Source organism: Scyliorhinus torazame, chromosome 11 (genome assembly GCF_047496885.1).
Source record: "Scyliorhinus torazame isolate Kashiwa2021f chromosome 11, sScyTor2.1, whole genome shotgun sequence".
NCBI lineage: Eukaryota > Metazoa > Chordata > Chondrichthyes > Carcharhiniformes > Scyliorhinidae > Scyliorhinus > Scyliorhinus torazame.
The window spans coordinates 177,789,141-177,814,218 of record NC_092717.1 but is presented as its reverse complement, the minus strand read 5'-3'; positions in this window follow the sequence as shown (position 1 = coordinate 177,814,218).

Below are 25,078 nucleotides of genomic sequence, written 5' to 3'. Positions count from 1 at the left end.
CAGGATTCCCCTTGCAACGTCTTGTGAGATTGCATTGAATCTCGCGAGGCGGTGCGGGCCAGGCAGATCCCGGGAGCGGGGTCTCATAATTTTCACTGGCCATGCTGCGCCGCGTAAGCTGTTTTTCTGGTGTAGCGTGGCCAGCTGATCGCGCCCAAGGTATTGTGCAATGAGGTGGGGTTAATTAATAATCTTGTTGTGCGGGGTCCTTTCGGGAACAATGACCATAAGTGATAGAATTCTTCATTAGGAGGGATCAGAGATCATAACATGGTAGAATTCTTCATTGAGATGGAAGTAAATAGTCTGATCCAAAAGGAGGGTCCTAAGGAAACTCCAAAGGTATGAGGCATGAGTTGGCCAGGATAGACTGGGAACTCCATTTCCACCAGACGTCACAATCTGGATATCGCCCTCACTGGGTCCTTTTTGATAGTGAGGTTGTTCTTTGTCAATCTCTCCTTAGCTCTGACCTATCCCTGTCCTTGTATTCTGCCCCACCCCACTCTCCAACTTTCTAATTCATTACATTTCTATCCCTCTTCAGTTCCGTAGATGAGTCATATGGACTTGAAGCGTTAACTTTGTTTCTCAGTACAGATGCTGCCAGACCTGCTGAGTTTATTCAGCATTTTCTGTTTTTATTTCTGTTTTCCATTCTTTAATGAATATGGATTCATATGCCCTCTGGAAGAATCGCTACAACATGAAATGAGCTTGCTAATTTTATCATGGGCAATGTCAAACATATTGGGCTGGATTCTCCGATTTTGAGACTAAGTGCTGACGCCAGCGTGGGAACGATGGCGTTTTTATGACTAAAGAAATGACGCAAAACGGCCACCGATCCCCTGCCTGGTGGGGGAGCTGGCAGGCACGCAGCACAGTTGCGGATATGGCCGGAGAATTGCGTGCAGATCCGGCCTGCCAAATAGTGACCCCCCTTGGCCAGGCCCGCCACCTCCAGACCACCCCCTTCCTGTGCCCCTAGCCCCGCCAAAGTCCCCCTGCCTGCGGATCGTCTTCCCCCCCCTCCCCGACTGTGGCGGCGCTGGGCTTAGTATCACACGCGACCAACGCCGTTGGGAATGCAGCCCATCGGGGGTGGAGCATGGGGGAGGGCGGGGAGGGCCTCAGGTAACGTCCTGAGGCCGGCCGACGACATGCGCGTACTCCTAGAGTTAGCCATTTTGGAGAGGGCGGAGCATCGCAAAAGCGGTGGCGACCCCGATTTCAGCGCCAATGTGGATTCTCGAGCCGATCACCGAACGCGATTTCAGCGTAGGAGACAGGGGAATCCTGCCCACTAAACATCTGCATGATAAAAATAAGGATGTAGCTATGCTAACACTTTTGCTTCAATATAAATTGATTTTGGGTGTACATCAGTGTAAATTGTACCCAATTTGTAATTGGCCAATTTTGAATTTTTGCATGACATAACGAGGTTTGTTGTCGGCATGCACAACCCCCTTGCCCAGTGGTCGTTATAAAAGTTGAGTTCGCCATTTCCCAATTTTGTTCACGCCTCATTCATGTAAAATGGGATGTCAGGGATTTATGGATGGACATGCTTGAGTAGGCTTTGAAAAATAAGTCAATATTACACAGTTCTTAGGAAAGAGTTTATTTATGTATTTTTGTTGAATTGAGCTGTATTTTACTCCATATCTTAATTGGCAAGGCTACTATTTTGGTTACTTTTCCCCTGTCACTATTATTGTTCAATTTGTCTTTAAATCTTGGCTGCAGCTGCTATTTAATTGGTACCAAAGAAAATGATAAGGAAGAGAATTATTTTATGTGGGGTGTGGTGCTGTTCAAGCAATTTTGCAACTTTCAGATGAGGGAATTGAGTTTATAAGAGGATAATAAATGAAGGATGGACAATATCTGCGGCATTCTATCTGCACCCGTCACTACCTCAGGATCCATATATAGAAAACCTGTCACACCTGGGCATGTCAGAGAAAACTTTAATTTGCTTCACGTGAACAGCTGCCAGAATTGTATCATTGGTTACACAATAACCTGCATGAAGGGAATGTTACCATAACATGAATCTTTATGCTACCGGATCCTTCTATTCCGCTATGGGGGACATCTGTCACATCCGACACTGCAGTGCACACTTTTATCGGATTAATGTCAAATGCCAAGATTGCAAGAAGCAATACCTCTGTCATTCTCCATGCAGAAAAGGTACACCTGCTGACCAAGGTGTAGACCTTTCACTGGGCAGCCACCTTTCCTCTGGTGTAAAGCATTGCAAATGACACAACTGTGGTCATCAAGACTTTTCTTACCAGTGGCCTGAATAAGTGAACTCACTATGCACGAGTAGCCATCATTCAGTCCTCAGCACCTTCATTATTTGGTGTTTGGGTTTCATGAGAAGAGTCTTTTCTCTGCATCCATCGCTCTTAACCCACTGAGAAACCCATTAATTTTTTTTGTCTTATTGTTTTATTAGGAGATACACAATAAAGGGTAAAGTGTGCATGCCTAGGTCATGCAAATATGAGTATTGAGTTGACATGATTAAAGTCATGTCCCTTACTCATTTTTTTATTCACTATTCAAACATTTGATTAGCTATATCTGGATTCTCAGTTAGCCACATGTGGCTATTCCATTGACACTAGGCCAGTTTAGTTTAGTTGGCTGGATAGCTGGTTTATGATGTAGCGTGAGACTAACAGTATGGGTACAATTCCCATGGTTTCACCCCCACAACCCAAAAGATGTGCAGGCTCGGTGGATTGGCCATGCTAAATTGCCCCTTAATTGGCAAAAAATGAATTGAGTACTCTAAATTATTATTTTTTTTTAATTGCCTGGGAATGACTTGCTGGGCCATTGCAGAGGGCAGTTAAGAGTCAACCACAGTAAGGGCGGTATGTGGTGCAGTGGTTAGCACTGGGACTACGACGCTGAGGACCCGGCCCTGGGTCGTTGTCCGTGTGGAGTTTGTACATTCTCCCCCTGTCGGCATGGGTTTCACCCCCACAACCCTAAGATGTACAGGTTAGATGAATTGCACCTTAATTGGGGGGGGGGGGGGAAAAATTGGGTACTCTAAATTTATAAAACAAAAGAGTCAACCACAGTGTTGCAGAGATCAGTCACGAACCCATTGAATGGCGGACTAAACCCGATGGGCCGAATGGCCAACTGCTGCTCCTACATCTTGTGGTCTGCGGGTCTGGAGTCACATGTAGGCCAGACCATGTAAGGATGCCCTAAAGGCCAGCAGTGAACCATTTGGGTTTTTTTTTGACAAAAATTGATTTTCATTGTCGTGGCCACCACGGTTAACACCACCTTTACATTCCAGATTTTATTAATTGCATTAAAATTCCACCAGCTGGGCTGGGGCTGGTTTAGCACAGTGGGCTAAGCAGCTGGCTTGTAATGCAGAACAAGGCCAGCAGTGCGGGTTCAATTCCCGTACCGGCCTCCCCGAACAGGCGCCGGAATGTGGCGACTCGGGGCTTTTCACAGTAACTTCATTGAAGCCTACTTGGGACAATAAGCGATTATTATTATTATTAGCTGCCATCTTGGGGTCAGACCCCACGATCCCAGACATTAACCTGTGTCTCTGCATTCACAAGTCCAGTGACATTATCAGTATTGCCACCGTCTCCCCACAAATGCGATGGCTGTTGTCATGTGAGAGTACCTTTAAGAAATGGGTGTTTAAGAAATGTACCTTTAAGAAATGGGTGTTTATCAGTGATGTCAGAGTCTGGGTGGAGCTGGGCTGTCTGTCAGCTTTTTACTTTTGTTTTAGGCTGTTTGCTGCAGGGTGTGTTTTAGTTTCGTTTTCAGAGCTGGATAGCTGCAGTCACAGCCAGAAGGTGTATTAGAGTCTCTGTAATCTAAAGACTGTAAATCGATCCTGGTGATTTAAAACTAATAACAGTAGTGACTTTAACCTGATGTGATTCTGGTAAAAGGTGTTTAAGTCTTATGGATGTTAAAAGGAAAGCAGATTACTTAGTGTTGTATTCTTTGGGGGTTGTATTTGAATTGATTGTTGCTAAGATGTTCACTGTATGTTTAAAAAGGTTAACTTGAGTTCATAGAATAAACATTGTTTTGCTTTAAAAATTACTTTTCCATTTCTGCTCTACCACACCTGTAGAGTGGGCCGTGTGCTCCCCATACCACAATGTAGTAAAAGTTGTGGGTCAGGTGAACTCCATGATACACTTTGGGGTTCTCTAAATCCTGGCCCATAACACTGTGATGTGTGTAGACTTTCAAACAAGCTAGGTTGAGGGGGGGGGGTGGCACCATGGACATATGACTGAAGTCAGAGTGTGTGGCGTTAGAACAAAAAGCAGAGTGGATAGCAAACTGACTTTGCAATAGGAGAGGTTAAACATAGTAACTTAGTCCAGTTGACGGTGGAAGTACAGCTCTGCAGGAATTGATGTTGGGCCTGCTCCTATTCATCATCCATGGAAAAGGTTCGGATTTTAGGACCCTTCAGATGATATCAGTCTTTCTGGATGATAGCGGATTAGGGCAGTGCCAAGCCTAGGTTTTTGTGCTCAAAAGTCCTGGGGGTCGGTGAAAAGATCCACTCTGGGCTCCTTCTTGCATCAGCAGGAACAGAGTGCCTCATGGTCCATTATTGTGAAAGTACTTAAATGTGGACTGTATCTTATAGCTCAGTGGGGCAGCTTGAAATCAAGTCAATTAATTTAGGGGTGTGGTGAATAGGGAGGAAGAAAGTGTTAGATAACAGGGCGATATAGACGGGCTGGTCAGACGGGCGGTACAGTGGCAAATGGAATTTAACCCTGAAAAGTGTGAGATGGTGCATTTTGGAAAGATTAACAAGGCAAGGGAATGCACTCAGAATGGTAGAACACTAGGAAGTACAGAGGACCAGAGGGACCTTGGGGAGCACGTCCATTGATCCCTCGACAGCAGGGCAGGTAGATAAGGTGGTAAAGAAGGCATGCCTTGATTAGTCAAGACATAGAATATAAGAGTAGGAAGGTTATGATGGGCCTGTATAAAACGCTGGTTAGGTCACAGCTAGAGTACTGTGTGCAGTTCTGGTCGCCACACTACAGGAAGGAAGTGATTGCTCTGGAGAAGATCCAGAAGAGATTCACCTGGATGTTGTCTGGTCTGGAGCGTTTCAGCCATGAAGAGAGGCTGGTTAGGCTGGGGATATTTTCCTTGGAGCAGAGAAGACTGAGGGTGCGGGGACCTAATTGAGGTGTATAAAATTATGAGGGACATAGATTGGGTGGATAGGATTTAGGGCAGCACAGTAGCATTGTGGATAGCACAATTGATTCACAGCTCCAGGGTCCCAGGTTCGATTCCCGGCTTGGGTCACTGTCTGTGCGGAGTCTGCACATTTTCCCCGTGTGTGCGTGGGTTTCCTCCGGGTGCTTCAGTTTCCTCCCACAGTCGAAAGATGTGCGGGTTAGGTGGATTGGCCATGCTAAATTGCCCATAGTATCCAAAATTGCCCTTAGTGTTGGGTGGGGTTACTGGGTTATGGGGATAGGGTGGAGGTGTGGACCTTGGGTAGGGTGCTCTTTCCAAGAGCCGGTGCAGACTCGATGGGCCGAATGGCCTCCTTCTGCACTGTAAATTCTATGAAATCTATATCAGCAGTGTGAGGCTAACAGTGTGGGTTCAATTGACATACCAACAGTGTGTGGCTAACTGTGTGAGTTCAATTCTCATACCGACTGAGGTTATTCATGAAGGCCTAACCTTGCCTAAGGTGTGGTAATCCTCAGGTTAAACCACCACCGGTCAGCTCTCCCCCTCAGAGAGGAAAGCAGCCAATGGTCATCTGGTATTATGGTGACTTTATTTTACTTTTTATACTTGTCTAACATGTTAAGTTAAGCTTTTAAATATAAGTTTGATGCCAGAAGCAATCTGTTTAGTATTTCAGTGGTTGCATAGTTTGAAGTCCTAGTTATTCATGGAAATACAAGCCCACAATATGCATTTTGAATAATGCAAAAGCTCATATAAGGTATGCTCTGAAGTTGCCACCACTGTAGATAATCATTATAAGCCTATCATCAAAATATATTAAAGTTCCTATTTAGATTGTAATAAATAGATGATTATAGTCTTGAGTTTCTTTCATAAATATAATTGGCAGGAAGGAAGCTATACTGAAATAAATAGTTACAAGGATCTTTTGCCTTTGTTCTTCCATCTTGGTTGCGATTTAATGGAAAAATTCTACCTGTCAGTTTGGGCGTGATTGGCAAGGTGTTTCTCGACAGCAGTGTTGGCGAGATCCCGGCCCAAATTAAATGGCACTTAGTGCAGGAAATGAGCCCACATGAGCGTCTCGATCTTACTGGCTGCGTCACCGTCTGATTTGCCAGATTTGCACCTCAGCGTCTCGCCGCTAACAAAGGGGAGCTTTTTTTAAACGCACCCTCATCACTCACTCCCAGTCAACGCACAAGCATGGCAGCGTGCAGACCTGCTCCTCGCTTTGTGGATGCCGACCTGAATAGGTTTCTTGGCACTGTGACTGAGAGACAGGGCATTCTGTTCCTACGAGGGGGTTGGAGGGCCACCAGTATCACCTCGGAGGCCGTGGCAGCGGCTGTCAGTGCGGGCAGCATGACCAGGAGGACCAGCGGCCAATGTGGAATTAGAGCTGGGGATCGATGGTGAGTTCTCATCTGTCCGGAGTGCGGGGATTCGCACTCACTTCCCTAGTGCACTTATTATCACCTTTATTTTACTTGAGAAAGTTCCCGCTTCAGTCCCGCCTGTAAACTTAGTGAGCTGGTTTCACCGTTTGGGAGACAAAGTCCCCGCACCAGCGTGAAAACAATGGTGTTTTATACCAGGAAAACTGGCGCAAAAAGGCCACAGATTCCCCATTTTGCTGGGGGCTGGCAGGGAGGCAGGGTCGCAGCTCTAGCTGCTGATACGGCCCTGAGCACTTCCAGTTCCGAGGCCGCGCGTGCGCACGACGGTGGCCCGCAGCGGCCGCGCCGTGCTTCATGGCAGACTCAGCCTGCGTACTCAGACCGCAAAGGTAGTTCCCCCCTTCGGCCGTTCGCGTGCCCCGGACCGCCCACCCACAGTGCCGAATAAAGGCCCCTGCCCACGGATCGGCCCTCCCCCGACTGTGGCGGCGTCGGACTGAGTCCTCAGCCGCCACGCTAAGTTCACAACGGGCGAGACCACACGCGTCCCACGCCGTACTTGAACATATATTAAATGGTGAAAGTTTAAAAATTCACCAGCGAGCTGCAAGAATAGGTTACTACCACTCTCCTGGCATCAGTTCCACCTGCCACTCCCCAAATCCCCAACCACCTCCCGCACCCGCAACTCCACACACTACCCCCACCTCCCACAAATCACTGGCCGACCCTCGCATCCTCCTCGCATCCGATTTTCGTGCTTGTTCCTCAGCACCCCTTGGCACCTACCAGCACAACCCCTTTATGTCCAGTTGCGGTTCCCGCACATGCCACCTGCTATAGACCCCCTGGCCCATCAAGTCCACGGCTCACAAAGCCCTCTCGACATCCCCGCAGGCGAAGATAGCCCATAATAAGCGGGATAGGGCCACGATTGGGGCACGGATTACCAGAGATCCCCTATGAGGAACTGGTCCTGGAAATCACGGGATTGCCCAAGGAGAGAGCAGTCACTGATAGTGAGGTTGTCCTGCACCGCAGAGGTGAGGATCCACTGCCCCTTCACCCAGATAACCTATCTTAAGTGAGTTGTTCACGTCGGACAAAATTATCCTTCCCTCTCACTGACCACATGTCCATTCACTCGAAGAATCTCCATCTGCTGGGGTCGGGTCATCCAGAGTCATCCCCTCCGCCACCCAAGAGACCACCTCAGAGGAGAGCTATCACCCCCATCTTCCACCAGCGCAGAGACACACACCTCACTGGGTGACATTAGCGGATAGGTTTCTGGGATACAATCTGGTGAGCACCACACAGATGCTGATGCACATCAGTTGGAGGCAGGAACATCCAAGGGAGTCAGCAGTCGGAGATCTGTTGGATCCCAGGACTCAGCTGAGGCCCAGTCAGATGGCGAGCCTCTAGACAAGGTTATCCCAGAGCTGATGCAGATGCTAGGACGTGGTCATGAGATTCAGGAGGGAATATCAGCGACATTACAGCGAGTGCATAGACAATTGGAGGAGTGTCAAAGGCTACGGGCACAGGAGATGATGCTGACATTGTGTGACACCAAGGCCAACACTGCTAGGGTGGCGACCGCAGTGGAAAACCTGGAGTACGACATCAGCGTCTTGAGTGGTGGTGTCCAAGGCTCAGTCTGTGACGACCATGGCTGAGAGCCTTGACATCATGTCCCAGTTACTGAAAGACATGTCCCGCACGCAGGTGGACATTGCCGAGGCACTGCAGAGCATGTCCCAGTTTCTGAGGGATGTATCCCAGATGCAGGTGGACATTGCCAAGGCTCTCCAGAGCATGGCCCAGTCACTGAGGACCATCGGTGAGAGTGTCGACATTGTGGTGCAGACAATGGGGAAGCACAGGGCAGGCAGAGCCAGGTAATGCAGAAGCCCCTGGAGTTAACTCCAGCTGCCCCTCTGTCCCATGGCTCCACTCCATCCAGAGGATGGCCATCAAAGGCCACAGGGTGTGAAAAGCAGCAGGCTATCTCCACCTCTGATGTACATCCTGAGGACACACTAAACATAGCACTAGACCACATAAAATCAAACAGATTGAGGAGCACAGAGGGGGCATCTGGGGGTAACTGAGTGGGGGGAGGAGGGTGGGCCACGATGCGTGGTTAGGGGAATGGAAATGTCTAATGTTCACTATTAAAATATGTTACACCTGATACACATGAAGCTTCTGTCACGTTAATCTTCATACCGGGCCTTCCTACACCTCCATCCCCTGTTGCCCTCCGATCCCCCAACCGCTGCCCCTGGGCACAGTGGTCCAAGATCAAATGTATAAACTAAGGAGCACAAGAGCTTACCTGACAGCGAGTGATCATCACTCTCCTGTCTTGTATATTGACCCGCTGTCAGTGCCGACACAGGTCCATCACCCTGGGATGATGTTACACAGGCCCTGGGAGGGTGCAACAGGGTGGGGGTGTGGGGTTGTGGGAGGCTTGGAGATTGTGGGGTGAGCTGACTGAGAAAGTCTCATCCTATAAGAATCGGGAGAGGATGAGGGCATATTTGGTCCTCTGGGAACGCCGCTGCCTGTTCTTCACTCGCCAGCTCCTCCTGTGGGTCCTTCCCAGGCCCATCCTCCATCACTTCCTAGTCCAGCTCCTCTTCTACTCCTTAGACAAAGCCATACGTCCCGCCTCCTCCTCCAGCATGTCACCCACTACTGCGCCAGGTTGTGGAGGGTACAGCAAACCAACACAAAATTGGAGACCCTCTGTGAGATGTACTGAAGTGCATCACCAGAGCAGTCCAGGCATTGGAACCGCATTTTGAGCAGTCCAATTGTGATGAATGATAACTGTAGCCTTAATGTAATGATCCCTTTAAGACCGGGCTTGGAACCCTGGGGGACTCCGCCTCCAGCTCCGCCCCCCCCCCCAGGGAGCCGTATATAAGGTAATGTTCAGTGGGCAGCGTGCAGTGAGCACACTTCTCGGCAGCTGTCTGGTTCTCTGCTAATTAAAACCTTTGTATTACCAATCATCTCTCTCGAGTCGTAATTGAGGGTATCTCAATTTAATTAGCAGAACACTTCGAGATGGACAGCGGTCTAAAGCCGGAGAAGTTCAATCTGGACGCTCGGTCGCCGGAGGCTGCTGAAATTTTTAAATACTGGCTTTGGTGCTTTTAGGCCTACCTGAACTCCTCAGAGATTGCAGTCGACGGACCTCGCAAGCTGAGCTTACTACATGCCCGAGTGGGCCACAGACTCTCCTCCGTGATCAAAAAGGCTACTACGTACGAAACAGCGGTCAAAATCCTGCAGAAGCGCTTTGTTAAGCTGATAAACGAGGTACACGCCCGGCATTTGCTCTCGACCTGCCGGCAGCGCTCCAGGGAAACACTGGACGAATACTTGGAGAGACTCACCGCGCTCGCTAGGAACTGCGACCATAAGGAGGTGACGGCAGAAGTCCATATGAACTTGCACATTCAAGATGCTTTTGTGTCCGGTATACGATCCACATACATCAGGCAGCGGCTCCTAGAAGCCGGAGCAAAGGACCCCCAAGGCACGGTAGCAGCCCACCATAATCTCCGCACGTACTCCGCGAACCTTGTGAACCCCTCTCGATCCCCTCCAGACTCGGCCACGCTACAGGCCTGCGCCGCGCGGCGATCCGCTCATACTGACGGCACACCGTGCTATTTCTGTGGGCAAGGCCAGCACCCACGCTAGCGTTGCCCAGCTCGCTCTGCTATCTGCAACGACAGCAGAAAGAAGGGACACTTCGCAAAGGTCTGCCTGGCTGGGCCCAAAGGCCAGAAACAAAAGTTTCATCAAGCCCAAAAATCGAACTCACGGGTCCACAGGCCCCGCAACGCGGCTGCACGCCGGCCGAACACACCCATTTCTGACGCGTCATCTGCCTCGTGTGAGTCATGGGTGTGGCCATCTTGGCGGTGACCATCTTCAAAATCCGACACGTGCGACCAACGGCGGCAGCCATTTTGTGGCTCCCGGCGGTCATTTTGTGAGTCCGACTCAACTGAGGACTCTGAACACCCGCAACTGGGAGCGTTCACTCTCGATTAATCACGGCCGAAGCACCTGCGGAACTCAATGATGCAGGTCCAAATCAACGGTCGCGACACCCCCTGGCTTTTTGACTCCAGGAGCACGGAGAACTTTATTCACCCAGACATGGTAAGACGCTGCTCCTTACGCACCTATCCCGCCTCCCAAACTATCGCCCTCACATCTGGGTCCCACTCGGTCCAAATCACGGGGTATTGTGTCACGAACCTCGCTATCCAAGGCGCCAAATACGCCCATTTTAAACTTTATATCCTCCCTCACCTTCTGCTCGGTCCGGACTTTCAGTGCAGCCACCGGAGCCTGACACTGAATGTAGCCTCACGGTATGTAGCCTGGCAACATTTTGTGAGGGCCACGAAGAATCCAGCACGAGTTTTAAGGATACAAAGTAATAACATTTATTTACTATAACATATATACATAACAGTAGCAGTAACTTCCCTTGCTACATACTCCTTCCTGCTGGTTCCTGAACTGGCCAGCTTTATTTATACTAGGAGTTTACTAATGGTTTCTCCGCCCCCCTCATTGGGGAAGCTCATACTCCCACAGGATTGTGGGATTGTCATTAGTCCCCAGCCAATGGTAAGTAGGCAGGTTATAACACAACACTTAAAGTTGCACCACCCCCCCTCTTCGCGAACCTCACTCCCGACTGTAAGCCCACCGCCACCAGGAGTCGGCGGTACCGTGCCCAAGACATGAATTTCATCAAGTCAGAGGTTCAGCGGCTACTAAACGAAGTGGTCATAGAGGCTAGCAATAGCCCTTGGAGAGCACAAGTACTGGTAGTCCACTCCGGGGAAAAGCAACGAATGGTAGTGGACTACAGTCAGACCATAAACCGTTTTACGCAACTCGATGCGTACCCCCTTCCCCGCATAGCAGAAATGGTGAACCAGATTGCCCAGTACCGAGTATTCTCCATGGTTGATCTAAAATCCGCCTATCATCAGCTCCCTATCCGCCCGGAGGACTGCCCCTACACGGCCTTCGAAGCAGCCGGTCGGCTTTTTCACTTCCTCAGGGTTCCCTTTGGCGTCACAAATGGAGTCTCCATTTTTCAAAGGGCGATGGATCAAATGGTGGACCAGTACGGCTTACGGGCTGCATACCCGTACTTGGACAACGTCACCATCTGCGGCCAGGACCAGCAGGACCATGACGGAAACCTAAGGAACTTCCTCCAGATCGCCCGGTCCCCAAATCTGACATACAATAAAGAGAAATGCGTGTTCCACACAACCCAACTAGCCATCCCCGGCTAAGTCGTGGAAAACAGGGTCCTAGGGCCAGACCCCGATTTCATGCGCCCCCTTAAGGAACCCCCACCCCGTAGCCTCAAGGCACTCAAACGGTGCTTGGGGCTCTTTTCCTATTACGCCCAGTGGGACCCCAGATATGCGGACAAAGCTCGACCACTCATTAAGACCACGGTTTTTCCCCTGACAGCTGAGGCCCAGTCGGCCTTCAGTCGTATCAAGGCCGACATCATCAAGGTTGCCATGCATGCGGTGGACGAAACCATCCCCTTCCAGGTAGAAAGCGATGCATCACACGTCGGCCTGGCTGCTACTCTCAACCAGGCGGGCAGGCCAGTAGCCTTTTTCTCCCAAACCCTCACCGCCTCAGAAATTCGGCACTCTGCAGTCGAGAAGGAGGCACAAGCCATAGTGGAGGCCGTGCGGCACTGGAGGCACTACCTAGCTGGTAGGAGGTTCGCCCTCGTCACCGACCAACGGTCGGTCGCCTTTATGTTCGATAACGCACAAAGGGGCAAAATAAAGAATGATAAAATTCTGAGGTGGAGGATCGAACTCTCCACCTATACGTACGATATTACATATCGTCCGGGAAGCTCAATGAGTCCCCAGATGCTCTGTCCAGCGGCACGTGCACCAACGCACAGAAAGACCGTCTGCGGGCCATCCTCGATGACCTCTGTCACCCGGGGGTCACCCGGCTTGCTCACTTCATCAAGTCCCGAAACCTACCTTACTCCACCGAGGTCAAGGCCATGACCAAGGCGTGCCAGATCTGTGCGGAGTGCAAAGCGCACTTCTACCAACCAGACAAGCCTCGCCTGGTAAAAGCCTCTGGGCCCTTTGAGCGACTAAGCGTGGACATCAAAGGGCCCCTCCTGTCTACCAACTGCAACATTTATTTCCTAACTGTCATTGACGAATTCTCCCGCTTTCCATTCGCTGTCCCCTGCCCCGATATGACCTCGGCCACGGTGATTAAGGCACTGCACAGCAACTTCACACTGTTTGGTTTCCCCGCTTATATCCACAGCGACCGGGGTACATCGTTCATGAGCGATGAGCTGCATCGATATCTGCTCAACAAGGGCATCGCCTCGAGCAGAACGACCAGCTATAACCTGCGGGGAAACGGGCAAGTGGAGAGGGAGAACGCGACAGTTTGGAAGGCTGTCCTTCTAGCCCTACGGTCAAGAAGTCTCCCAACCACCCGCTGGCAGGAGGTCCAACCCGATGCCCTACATACCATTAGGTCGCTTCTCTGCACGGCCACGAACGAGACCCCTCACAACCGTTTGTTTGTCTTCCCCAGGAAGTCCACCTCTGGGGTCTCACTTCCACGTTAGCTGACGACTCCGGGACCAGTTCTACTCCGGAGACACATGAGGAGCCATAAGACAGACCCACTAGCCGAGAGGGTCCAACTGCTACACGCAAACCCTCAATACGCCTATGTCGAGCACCTCAACGGAAGGCAAGACACAGTTTTCCAGAGAGACCTGGCACCCGCTGGCTCTCCCACTGACGCCCCCCCTGCTACCGATGCTCCCCTTCCCGCATCGACTGTCGACCCCGACAGCGCCCCCCCCAGCACCCCCTTCCCCCCCACCGGCGGCGGCACCAATCACCCTAGTCACCCCGGATATCCCCCCTGCTCCAACACGGGCAAAGGCTCAGACAACCGTGCTCCCGGATATACCCCCACCGAGGACAACCGTATCCAACGCACCACCGCCAGAGCTGAGAAGGTCAACACGGACAACCAGATCACCCAAAAGACTGGACATGTAATTTCACTTCATCCCCGACGGACTATGCGTTTTTTTTAAAACAGGGGGTGAATGTGAAGAATGATAACTGTACCCTTAATGTAATGTTCCCTTTAAGACCAGGCTTTGAACCCTGTGGACGCTACCTCCAGCTCCGCCCCCCCCAGGGAGCCGTATATAAGGTAATGTTCAGTGGGCAGCGTGCAGTGAGCACACTTCTCGGCAGCTGTCTGGTTCTCTGCTAATTAAAGCCTTTGTATTACCAATCATCTCTCTCGAGTTGTAATTGAGGGCATCTCACCAATACACTGCTCAATGACAGTACAGGTGGCAACATGGGTCTCATTATATCAGGTCTCCACATTGGTCTCCGGCCTCTACACTGGCATCATCAGCCAGGACCTCAGTCCCCCATCTTGTCCCCCATCTTGGTTGGTTGGTCAAAGTTGATATAGTCTGATGTCCGGACACACAGGACATCCATGACCTCACGGATGCAGTTGGGGGCTGTAGTTTGTGAAATGCTGCACAGGCCCTCCCCCGAGCCCCAGAAAGAACCGGTGGCATAAACATTCAGGGCTGCAGTGACCTTCACGGTCACCATGAGTGGGAGTCTTCCTTCTCCACAGGGGGCCAAGTCCACGAGGACATGGCACAGGTGCCGCACTGTCTCTTAGTTGAGACACAGTCTCCTGTGGCATATGCTGTCTGTCAGCTCCTCAAAAGGCCAACGACACCTGTATACCTTGGGCCGTCGCTGGCATCCCCCTCTGGGTTCCTCCTCGGCTTGTTGGACGGCCAGGTCTTCAGAGTGTGCGGTGGCCCCCTGCACATGGTGTGCCGCCTCCAGCGGCCCACACAGCCCAATCTCATTGGAACCAAATCCTGGCATCCACATATTTCACTGGTGCTCAAGGTGCAGTTGAACATCCCTGACTTCCAATGTGTCTAACTCGTGGTGACATGCCACTTACATGCAGCACTCACCACACCAGCAACTAAAGCATCAGCAATTTGCGAAAGCACTTTTTCAGCGGCAATATCAGGTGGCCCATTTGGAGTTATGTCACACACCAGGTCCCGTAGTGTCTCTTGCTTCAAACGGGATTGCCTTTTGGACTTATACGTCCCCCTGAGGACGTTCCAGGTGTTCCAGGACCCAGGTATCTTAGCAAAAATTGTCCTTCTTTCTGGCTAGAGAAATGGAAGGAAACAGCAACAACAGCCTCCAGGCATTGTAGCAACCAGCAGCAGCAAATAGCCGACACAACCTGCATCTGTGAAGTGCTCTCACAAAATACAAGGCCAATTCCTTATTAGCAATACCTTCAGCTAAGAAGCTACAGGCTGCTCACAGTCAAAGGGAGTTAAAGTGACCTTCAGTATAGAACCAAGAGCAGGACACTGTGTTGGAAGTGTTTGGTAGGACAGACAGGCAGCAGCTGCAATTTCCCGTGTTATGGGACTCCACCATATTTAAAAATGGCTTGAAGGCCTCACGGATGAAAAGCCCTTCAACCACACCTCCCCCCAGCCCAGGGGTGACCCCCGACCTGGAACGCTCCAGCCCCCCTGCCATGACCAACCCCCCGAGGTGCACCGAGCACTGGGGCAGCATATCCAGTGCCCTTGAGCTGCATGCCTGAAAATGGAAATGGCTAATCACATCCTCAGTTCCCCTCAGCAGCCATTGCACCAGCTTCACATCTTTAAAAAGGAGAACTAATCGACGCCCATGTGGTTTCTCGCTGGGGCCGGTTAATTCCCAGGAGGCTGTTACATTCAACAGCAATCTCACTAATGAGATGGAAATGAATGTAAATGAGGGTTAATAATATGATTTTCATATTTGAGCGTGATCTGGAACTCGCCATCGGGGGCGGGCCGGTTAGATAACAACTGATTTGCACTTGTCGCTAATCTTGATTTTGGCCTTTCCCACTATTTAAGCGGCCCCCAGATCCGCGCCGGGTTCAACCCAATGGTTAAATCGCACCCCTTATCTAACCATCAGCAGAAGGAACTGTGTTGAAACTTTTCCTACTGTTCCCTAACTTCTGCCTAAGTATTCTGTTGCACTCCTTAATTTCAATTATCAGTCATTACTGTGGTTTGGGATTTTACATTCTTTGTCTTTTAATTATTTTATTTGCGTCAAGGCTATCAGATTTGTTGCCACTTTCCAGCTCATTATAAAACATCCATGATTAATAACATATATGTGCATGCATGGATGTTTGTGCATGCGCATGCATGGGATAGGTGTGCAAAACATTTGATTCAGGTGTGAAAATATGGTGGAATTAAATGTTTAATATATATTCAACATGGTGATGTATTGTACTTATGGCATCGTTTTCCATGCAACATGATTCATGGCAGATTTATTGGAGGCAATTCATTATGAAGACAATAATATAAACAGGTATATTACAATACTGAAATAAGGTTGGCCCAGATTTTGAAATCAGTGGCAAAATCAAGGGCACCCACCACTGACCTCGAGGAAAGCTGCCCACAAAGATCTAGCAGTCTCTGTGATGTGGTTTCCCCTGTTTCCTGACAGCTATTCAAATCTGGAACAAGTCAAGGGAACATCTTGGTGTGCAGTGGCAGTGATGTCAGCAAGCAGTTAAGCAGCCAATCCCATTTGAATATTCTCACACATCAAACTAGGAAGTTAAGAGTACTTGCTTTGTTTCAATTTTAATTGAACTTTTCAGATCGTGAAATAAATGATCATGACTGAACGAAGATAAAATATAAAACAAAGGGTGGCACAGTAGTTAGCACTGCTGCCTCACAGCATCAGGGACCCGGACTTGATTCCGACCTCGGATGACTGTCTGTATGGAGTCTGCACTTTCTCCCCGCCTCTGCGTGGGTTTCCTCCGGGTGCTCCGGTTTCCTCCCACAGTCCAAAGATGTGCAGGTTAGATGGATTAGCCACGATAAATTGCCCCTTAGCGTCCAAAGGTTTTATTTTACAATAATCTTTCTTTAATAATCTTCATTATTGTCACAAGTAAGCTTTCATTAACACTGCAATGAAGTTACTGTGAAAAGCCCCTAGTCGCCACTTTCCGGCGCCTGTCCGGGGACGCAGAGGCAAGAATGCCCAATTAACCTAACAGCACGTCTTTCAGGACTTGTGGGAGGAAACCGGAGCACCCAGAGGAAACCCGCGCAAACACGGGGAGAACGTGCAGACACCGCACAGACAGTGCCCCAAGCCGGGAATCGAACTTGGGACTCTGGAGCTGTGAAGCAACAGTGCTACCCATGTTAGGTGGGATTACGGGGTTGTGGGAATAGGGTGAGGGATTAGGCCGGGGTTGGGTGGCCTTTCGGGGGGTAGGTGCAGACTCAATTGGCTGAGTCGCCTCCTTCTGCACTGTGGGGATTCCATGAAAGATAAACTATGTAAAAAATATATTTTCATTTTTTAAAAACATGGAAATTTTAATCATTAAAACTCAATGCCAGCAAAACTAAAGAGCTGGTAATTGACTTCCGGAAGCAAAGTACTGTACACACCCCTGTCAGCATCAACGGGGCCGAGGTGGAGATGGTTAGCAGTTTCAAATTCCTAGGGGTGCACATCTCCAAAAATCTGTCCTGGTCCACCCACGTCGACGCTACCACCAAGAAAGCACAACAGCGCCTATACTTCCTCAGGAAACTAAGGAAATTCGGCATGTCCACATTGACTCTTACCAACTTTTACAGATGCACCATAGAAAGCATCCTATCAGGCTGCATCACAGCCTGGTATGGCAACTGCTCGGCCCAGGACCGCAAGAAACTTCAGAGAGTCGTGAACACCGCCCAGTCCATCACACGAACCTGCCTCCCATCCATTGACTCCATCTACACCTCCCGCTGCCTGGGGAAAGCGGGCAGTATAATCAAAGATCCCTCCCACCCGGCTTACTCACTCTTCCAACTTCTTCCATCGGGCAGGAGATACAGAAGTCTGAGAACACGCACGAACAGACTCAAAAACAGCTTCTTCCCCACTGTCACCAGACTCCGAAATGACCCTCTTATGGACTGATTTCATTAACACTACACCCTGTATGCTTCATCCGATGCCAGTGCTTATGTAGTTACATTGTATATGTTGTGTTGCCCTATTATGTATTTTCTTTTATTCCCTTTTCTTCCCATGTACTTAATGATCCGTTGAGCTGCTCGCAGAAAAATACTTTTCACTGTACCTCGGTACACGTGACAATAAACAAATCCAATCCAATCCAATCCAATTATGGATAAATGTGACAGCCACAGAGATAAAGTTAGCTTTTCAGGGATGATAAGGGTGCTTCACAGTAATCCCAAAGTATCAGTAAAAAAACAGTTACACTTCAATCAACAAGGTGCACCTTTTTAAAATGTTTTTTTTCCAGTGAGACCAATGTTGTTGAAGTGGATGTTTTCATCAAATCATAATTGCAGTAAAGACTACAGTCTGTGGGACTCTACAGTGCACCCATGCAAGAGCAGTAACCTCTGGATTTCTGCATTATTCGACAGATGTGCAAGCTCCCAAAGTTGCTGTCATCCCCAGTGGAGTAATGATAGCAAAGGCTGACAGCTTTGTTGTCATTGCCACAACAAAATCCAGGTTTGCTTGAAATGTAGAGTAGTTCAGGTCAGGGGGCTCTCTGTTGGCAGAGAATGCAGTCGTGTTCAGACAACAGCAGCTTTCCCAGGATTATATGGCTCAAGATAGACTTGCAAACGATTCCAAGGTTCTGGATCCAGAAAAACGATAGCCACTACTGTGAGACACATGTTCCTCTCCACAATTGGTATTCACAGAGTTCTTTTAAAGGGGAAAGAAAAATTCAATGCTCAACTTCTGGTGAGAAAAAATAGTGAAATTATGCATGCATTTTACATCTTTGCAGATGAACACCAGGTATTCCCCCTCTTTCTTCCTTGTTTTAGCGTCAGTGATGTGACTAAGATAAAACACAAAGATAGAACAAAACAAAGTTGGTTGAATAGGAATTTCTGGGAGCTGATGCAGTTTTTTTAAAAACATGGATGGTTTCAATTAAGAACAAACAGTGCCCTCTACAGGTTCAAATGAGCTGCAGCGCTGCTTTCATTTCTGATGTATGTTTCAAAGTAATAGCTGAGAAGCATAGAAATTGGGCTGCTTTGTTCAATCACTTAGTTTGACGAAAATCCCCAGCTATTTTAAAACGCTTAGCTGAGGAATGCAGATTACAAGTAGGCAAACAGAGGATAATCCATGGTTAGCTGTGGAATCCTATTCTGAGTAATGAGTCACAAAAAAGTCTAGTAAGTGTATTGGAAATCTTATCCCAAACCATGGATGTATGTATGGTTTACATATGTTAAGCTCTAAATCCAAAGTATGAAAACACTGCTATGTGAGCATTCATTTTCTGCATTTTTGGATTAGGTCTCAGGGTTTAGTTTAAGGTGCATATTGTCCCTTGAGTGCTCAGTTCACAGCCAAATCATACTTTAAGATGCGGAATTTGACTGAGATAGTTTTTTTTTAAATGTTGTAAACTACGAACGAATAATTTTATGCAATTAATTTATTGATGGTCAATTCATTAGAAGTCAGATTATTAAATTTTGTAATGATCCATGCTATAGATTTTAAAATAATCTCTTCAACGCATTATTTGCTATTGGCTATCTAGATCCATCACAGTCATAATTCTATGTTTCTCTGCATTTCTAGTACCTAATTTTATTCAATAATAATAGTTTTGAATACAATATAGGGGGAATTTCCAGTTTCTCTTTTCTATGTGCTGGTTCAGGCTGACGAGGGGAATTAGCTCAAATGGTCGAGCGCTTGATTTGCATGTAAGAGGTAGTGGGATCGATGCCCACATTCTCCACTTTGATTTTGGGCAGCACGGTAGCACAAGTGGCTAGCACTGTGGCTTCACAGCGCCAGGGTCCCAGGTTAAATTCCTTGCTGGCTCCCTGTCTGTGCGGAGTCTGCACATTCTCTCCGTGTCTGCGTGGGTTTCCTCAGGGTGCTGGATCCGGTTTCCTCCCACAATCCAAAGACGTGCAGGTTAGGTGGATTAGCCATGATAAATTGCCCTTGGTGACCAAAACAGTTAGATGGGGTTATTGGGTTATGGGGATAGGATGGAAGTGAAGGCTTAAGTGGGTTGGTGCAGACTTGATGGGCCAAATGGCCTCCTGTACTGTATGTTCTATGTAAAAGCGATATGCAACACGGTGGTGGCACTGCCAGCTTTTCTCGCCATATTTTCCAGCTCTATGATTTGAAAAATGCTGGAGGTGTATCCCATGCTGGCAAGCTGACAAAGCCTTCCCCCGCCAGCAATATCACCTTTCCAGAGATCGGGTCACCTCGCCCCAATCTCCAGCACTAAAAATAAAAACGAAGATACCACCCGTCCACACAGAGACCGCCCCCCACGCACAAGGGGATCCCCTCCCCAATACACACATGGGGAAACCGCTCTCCCCTTCCCTATGGACCTCCCTAGGGGAAGCCGCCCTGGAAATGCCTTGGCACTGCTCTCTGGCACAGCCCCCTGATACTATGCCGGGGAAGCGCTAGGGGGCAGTGCAAGGAGGAAGTATCAGGAGGATATCCCTCTCGCCCTCTGGGGGCTGTAATTACCTGTACGCCCCTGGCATGGTCTCTTCACCCTGTTGGCATTGCTCCAGACCTTTGGTAAACCTCGCGGACATGATGCATGTCAGTGAGGACGGAAGTACAATTCTGGGGGATGGTGTAGCGGGAAGCCAGCTAATAGCCCAGCATAGGTGGCGGCTGCACAGTGGTATGCAGTCAGGTTGGGGATTGCCCTGGGAATCCTCACCATGGACCCCGGAACCAATGATGTCTAATGGCATCAGGTTAAACATGGACAAGGAAACCTCCTGCTCATTACCATCTACCGCCCCCCATTTCCACCCTCCCCCACTCAGCTGGTGAATCCGTACTCCTCCATGTTTAACACCAATTGGAATAACGGTGCTAAGGTACTCTTGGTGGGGGTTCAATGTACATCACCAACTTGGTAGTACCGCAACTGACTGAGCTGGCCAAGTCTGAAAGAACCATAGCTACTGGACAGGGTCTTCAGGTGGTGAGGAACCCAACAAGAAGAAAAAGCCTACTTGACCTCACCCTCATCAATCTGCCTGTGACAGGTGCATCTGTCCATGACAATATTGGTAGGAGTGTCAAGCCGCACAGTCCTTGCAGAGACTAAGTCCCACCTTCACATTGAGGATACCCTCCATCATGTTGTGTGGCACTACCACCTTGCAAGATGGGACAGATTTCAAACCGATATAGCAACTCAAAACTGGCCATCCATGAGGCGCTGTGAACCATAAGCAGCAGCAGAATTGTATTCAACTGTAATATGTAACCTCATGGTCTGGCATATTCCCCACCCTATCATTATCATCAAGTTCATTGAAGAGTGCAGTAGGGAATGCCAGGAGCGGCACCAGGCACACCTAAGGATGAGGTGTCAACCCAGTGAAGCTACAACACAAGACTACTTGCATGCAAAACAGCAGAAGAAACATGCAATAGGCAGAACTAAGTGATCCCACAACCAGTGAACCAGATCGAAGTGCTACAGTCCTGCCACATCCAGTTGTGAATGCTGGTGGGCAATTAAACAACTAACAGGAGGAGGGGGTTCCACAAATATTCCCATCCTCAAATGTGAAGGAACCCAGCACATCAGTACAAAGATTAATAGTGGGCCAAAGGATTGGGAAAGTTTCAAAAAACAACAAAAGTTGACCAAAAAAGATAAAGAGGAAGAAGATAAACCATGAGTGTAAATTAGCAAGTAATATAAAAATGGACAGTTTTAAGTAAACATAGGCCCCTTAGATAATGAGACTGGGGAAATAATAATGGGGAACTAGAAAATGGCAGAGAAGTTAATTAAATACTTTGTGTCAGTCTTCACGGTGTAACATTCCATAGTAACATTCCAAAAACGCTAAATAATCAAGGTGCAAAAGCAAAAGCGGGGGAAGGAGGAAATAAATACAATAACAATCACTGGAGAAAAAGTACTGAGAACTAATGGGGCTAAAGGTCGATAGGTCCCCTGGGCCTGATGGGTTATATCCTAGTATATTAAAGGAAGTAGCTACAGCGATAATGGGTGCATTATCCCAAAATCCTTAAATTCTGGAAAAGTGTCAGAGGATTGGAAAACTGCCAATGTAACATCCTTATTCAAAAAGGGAGGAAGAATAAAAACAGGTCACTAAAAGGCCCGTTAGCTTAATATTATTGGGAAAATGCTGGAATCCATTATAAAGGAAGTAATAGCAGAGCATTTAAAAATACATATGATAATCGAGTAGAGTCAGCATGGCTTCATGAAGGGAATATCTTCCTGGCAAATGCATTAGAACTCTTTGAGGTGGTAACTAGCAGGATAGATAAAGGGGAACCAGTAGATATAATATATATGGATGGACAAAAAGTGTTCGATAAGGTAGGTCATTCAGCAAGTTTGGTTATTTTGGTGTATAGTTCCCTTGAGGGATCATAACAAAATTTAAGGGCTTAAGTCCAAGATCGAACCCAAAGACTGCAGAACAGCTTCACTGGAACTTTCCAGCAATTAAACAAACAGGTGTTCACATTTGCTTTTGCATTATTTTATTGGGAAATCAATATACCTTTGAGACTCAAGCCCTTGTTGAGAGAACAGATCAGACTCTCAGAGACTTGAAACAGTTGAGAAAGGGCAATTTACAGGCTGTAGCTGAGCACATCAGAATTAACATAAGATCGAGAGCAAATAGGGATGGGTTGAAGAATTGACTAGACTTGAATAAGAAAAAGATCAAGTCCATTCAGTGATTCAGTACAACTGTCCTGAATTGAAAAAATAATAGAACTATGAAAGATTAAATTAGAATGAGAAAAGTTAGCAAGAGTGAAAAAAAAAGGAAAGAGTTATGGAAAGAGAGGAAGGAAATAAAGAGAGAGAAAGATGAAAATATTCAAAATCGAGCATGATTCCAAATTATGTCTACTTGAGTTGATGAGGAAAAGTAAGCTGATTCAGACAGAACTTTGCTTAATTTTGATTTGGTACATAATCTTCCCTTTTCTTGGATTGGCCCCATGCCGTGATGGAGAGGCTTGAACGTTCTGTTGATCCCAAGAACAATGCTGTTGTCGGTCTTAAGCTCCTGGCAGGGTAAGTGAGGACGGAAGTAAGGCTGGAGGGGGAGGAACCAGACAAAACGCAATCCAAAACAAGTCCTCAAAGGCAGATCAAGTGCAACATACTCATATGGTATCAACAGCTGCGATGGTGGATGAAGGCTGTAGCAGTAGGGAGATCCTCAGTCTTCGAGGTTCCCTTGCCATTGGAACTGGACCTACCCTATGTCAAGGACCGTGTGTCTGCTGATGTGCAACAGCATTCCCATGTTAAAAGATGTCCTACATCTTATGTCAACCAAGAGGAAATCAGCACACTTCCCATACAGACAATCTCTGTGGTGATCGGCGAGAGGTGATGGGGACAGGACTGTGAGATCAGGAAGTCCCTAGCTTCGGACCAGCACATATGCGATGGACGCGATGGAGTTTGATTCAGTCGTCTCGCTACGGGAATAGGAACAGGAGAGTGTTTTGGCAGCTTTATTCATAACTGAACAGCCCTCTTCAGGATTCAGTCTGCTCACCCCGCATGGGGAAAGGTCTAGAAAAGATGCCCCAAAAATAGTCTGTTCCGTCCCCAATCTGGCATCCAACACGCTCATCTACCTGCAGTCAGAAAATCAAAGTTAAACTGAATTTCAGAACTGGTATGTACAAACCTCATGGATAATGAACAAAACAATTGACCGGAATAGAGAACTGTGCTTGTTGCCCATTAACTCAGGCACTTCAACACTGACGTCGCTGCCCACAAGAAGTCCGAAGAGCATGCTCTAAAGACCATCAAAGGACTGTATAAAGAGCTTCCGTTAATTTATGAGCGAAGCACAATATGTAGATATTGAAAGTTACAAAACCATATTCCCCACAGCAGCTGACTAGCTGCTGCTCTTTAGCTGCTATCACCATTTTCATAGAGTCATACAGCACAGAAACAGGCCCTTCAGCCCACCATGTCTATGTTGACCATTATGTGGGAGCTTGTCAAAGGCCTTACTGAAGTCTATGTAAAGCACATCAACTGCGCTACCCTCATCAATATATTTAGTTACCTATTCAAAAAAACTCAATTAAATTAGTTAGACAGGGGGCATGATTTAACAGGATAAAAACAGTGTCCCGTTCTGGGCCTGCAGTGCCGAATATGACTTTGCTTTCAAAAGGGACTCTTTTTTTTGGCCTTGGTGCAGAACACCCCGCGGGGCTGTTCAGTGCAGGAAGAGATCGGGATGCCATTTCTAAATGCCTCCCAATCTCTCGTCCCACCCCCTTCGCCAGACTCCCCACCACAGCCTCTGCACCTCCCAACTCCCTAACTTACCTATTAGGGGGTCCTCAAGACCATCTCATCCCACCTCATAAGGCATGGGTACCCTCGGTCCGATCCCTGGCACCGGGGCACCTTGGCACTGCTAGCCTGGCATCTTGGCAGTGCCCCTGCCAGCCTGGAAGTGCCAAGATGGCCGGGTGGCAGCGGGAGTACCAAGGTACTACCCTGCCCAGAGGCCAGCCACTCGGGTGCCTCCGATGGCTAGGGAGACCCCTCCAGGTGCCATTATGCCCGGTTCATGTTTGTTTGGACCAGTGTCAAAAGGTGCCATGGCAACGTTATCCAGGCGCAGCATTTGTTCCTGGCCCTCGGGAGCATCGGGCTATGACATATTTAAGTGAGCCTAACTGCTCACTTAAATATGTATATATGTATATCACCCAGCGAGAGCGAGATCCAGATCGCAATGCCTTGTGAGATCTTGTTAGATCTCGCGAGGCATTCCGAGCGTCGCAATTTAATAGTCTTATCGGGACACTGAGTCAGGGTACGACGAGGCATTTGATCATGCCCAGGATCTCCCATCAGCAAATCTATGCTGACTATCCCTGATCAGTCCCTGCCTCTCCAAGTGTTGATTAGTCCTGCTCCACAGAAATGTTCCCAATAATTTCCCTACCACTGACGTCAGACTAACTGGCCTGTAATTACCTTGCTTATCCCTGTCGCCCTTCTTGAATAAAGGTACCATATTAGCTGTCCTCCAGTCATCTGGCACTTCACCTGTGGCTAGCGAAGATTTAAATATCTCTTGTTCTTGTTCTCACTGG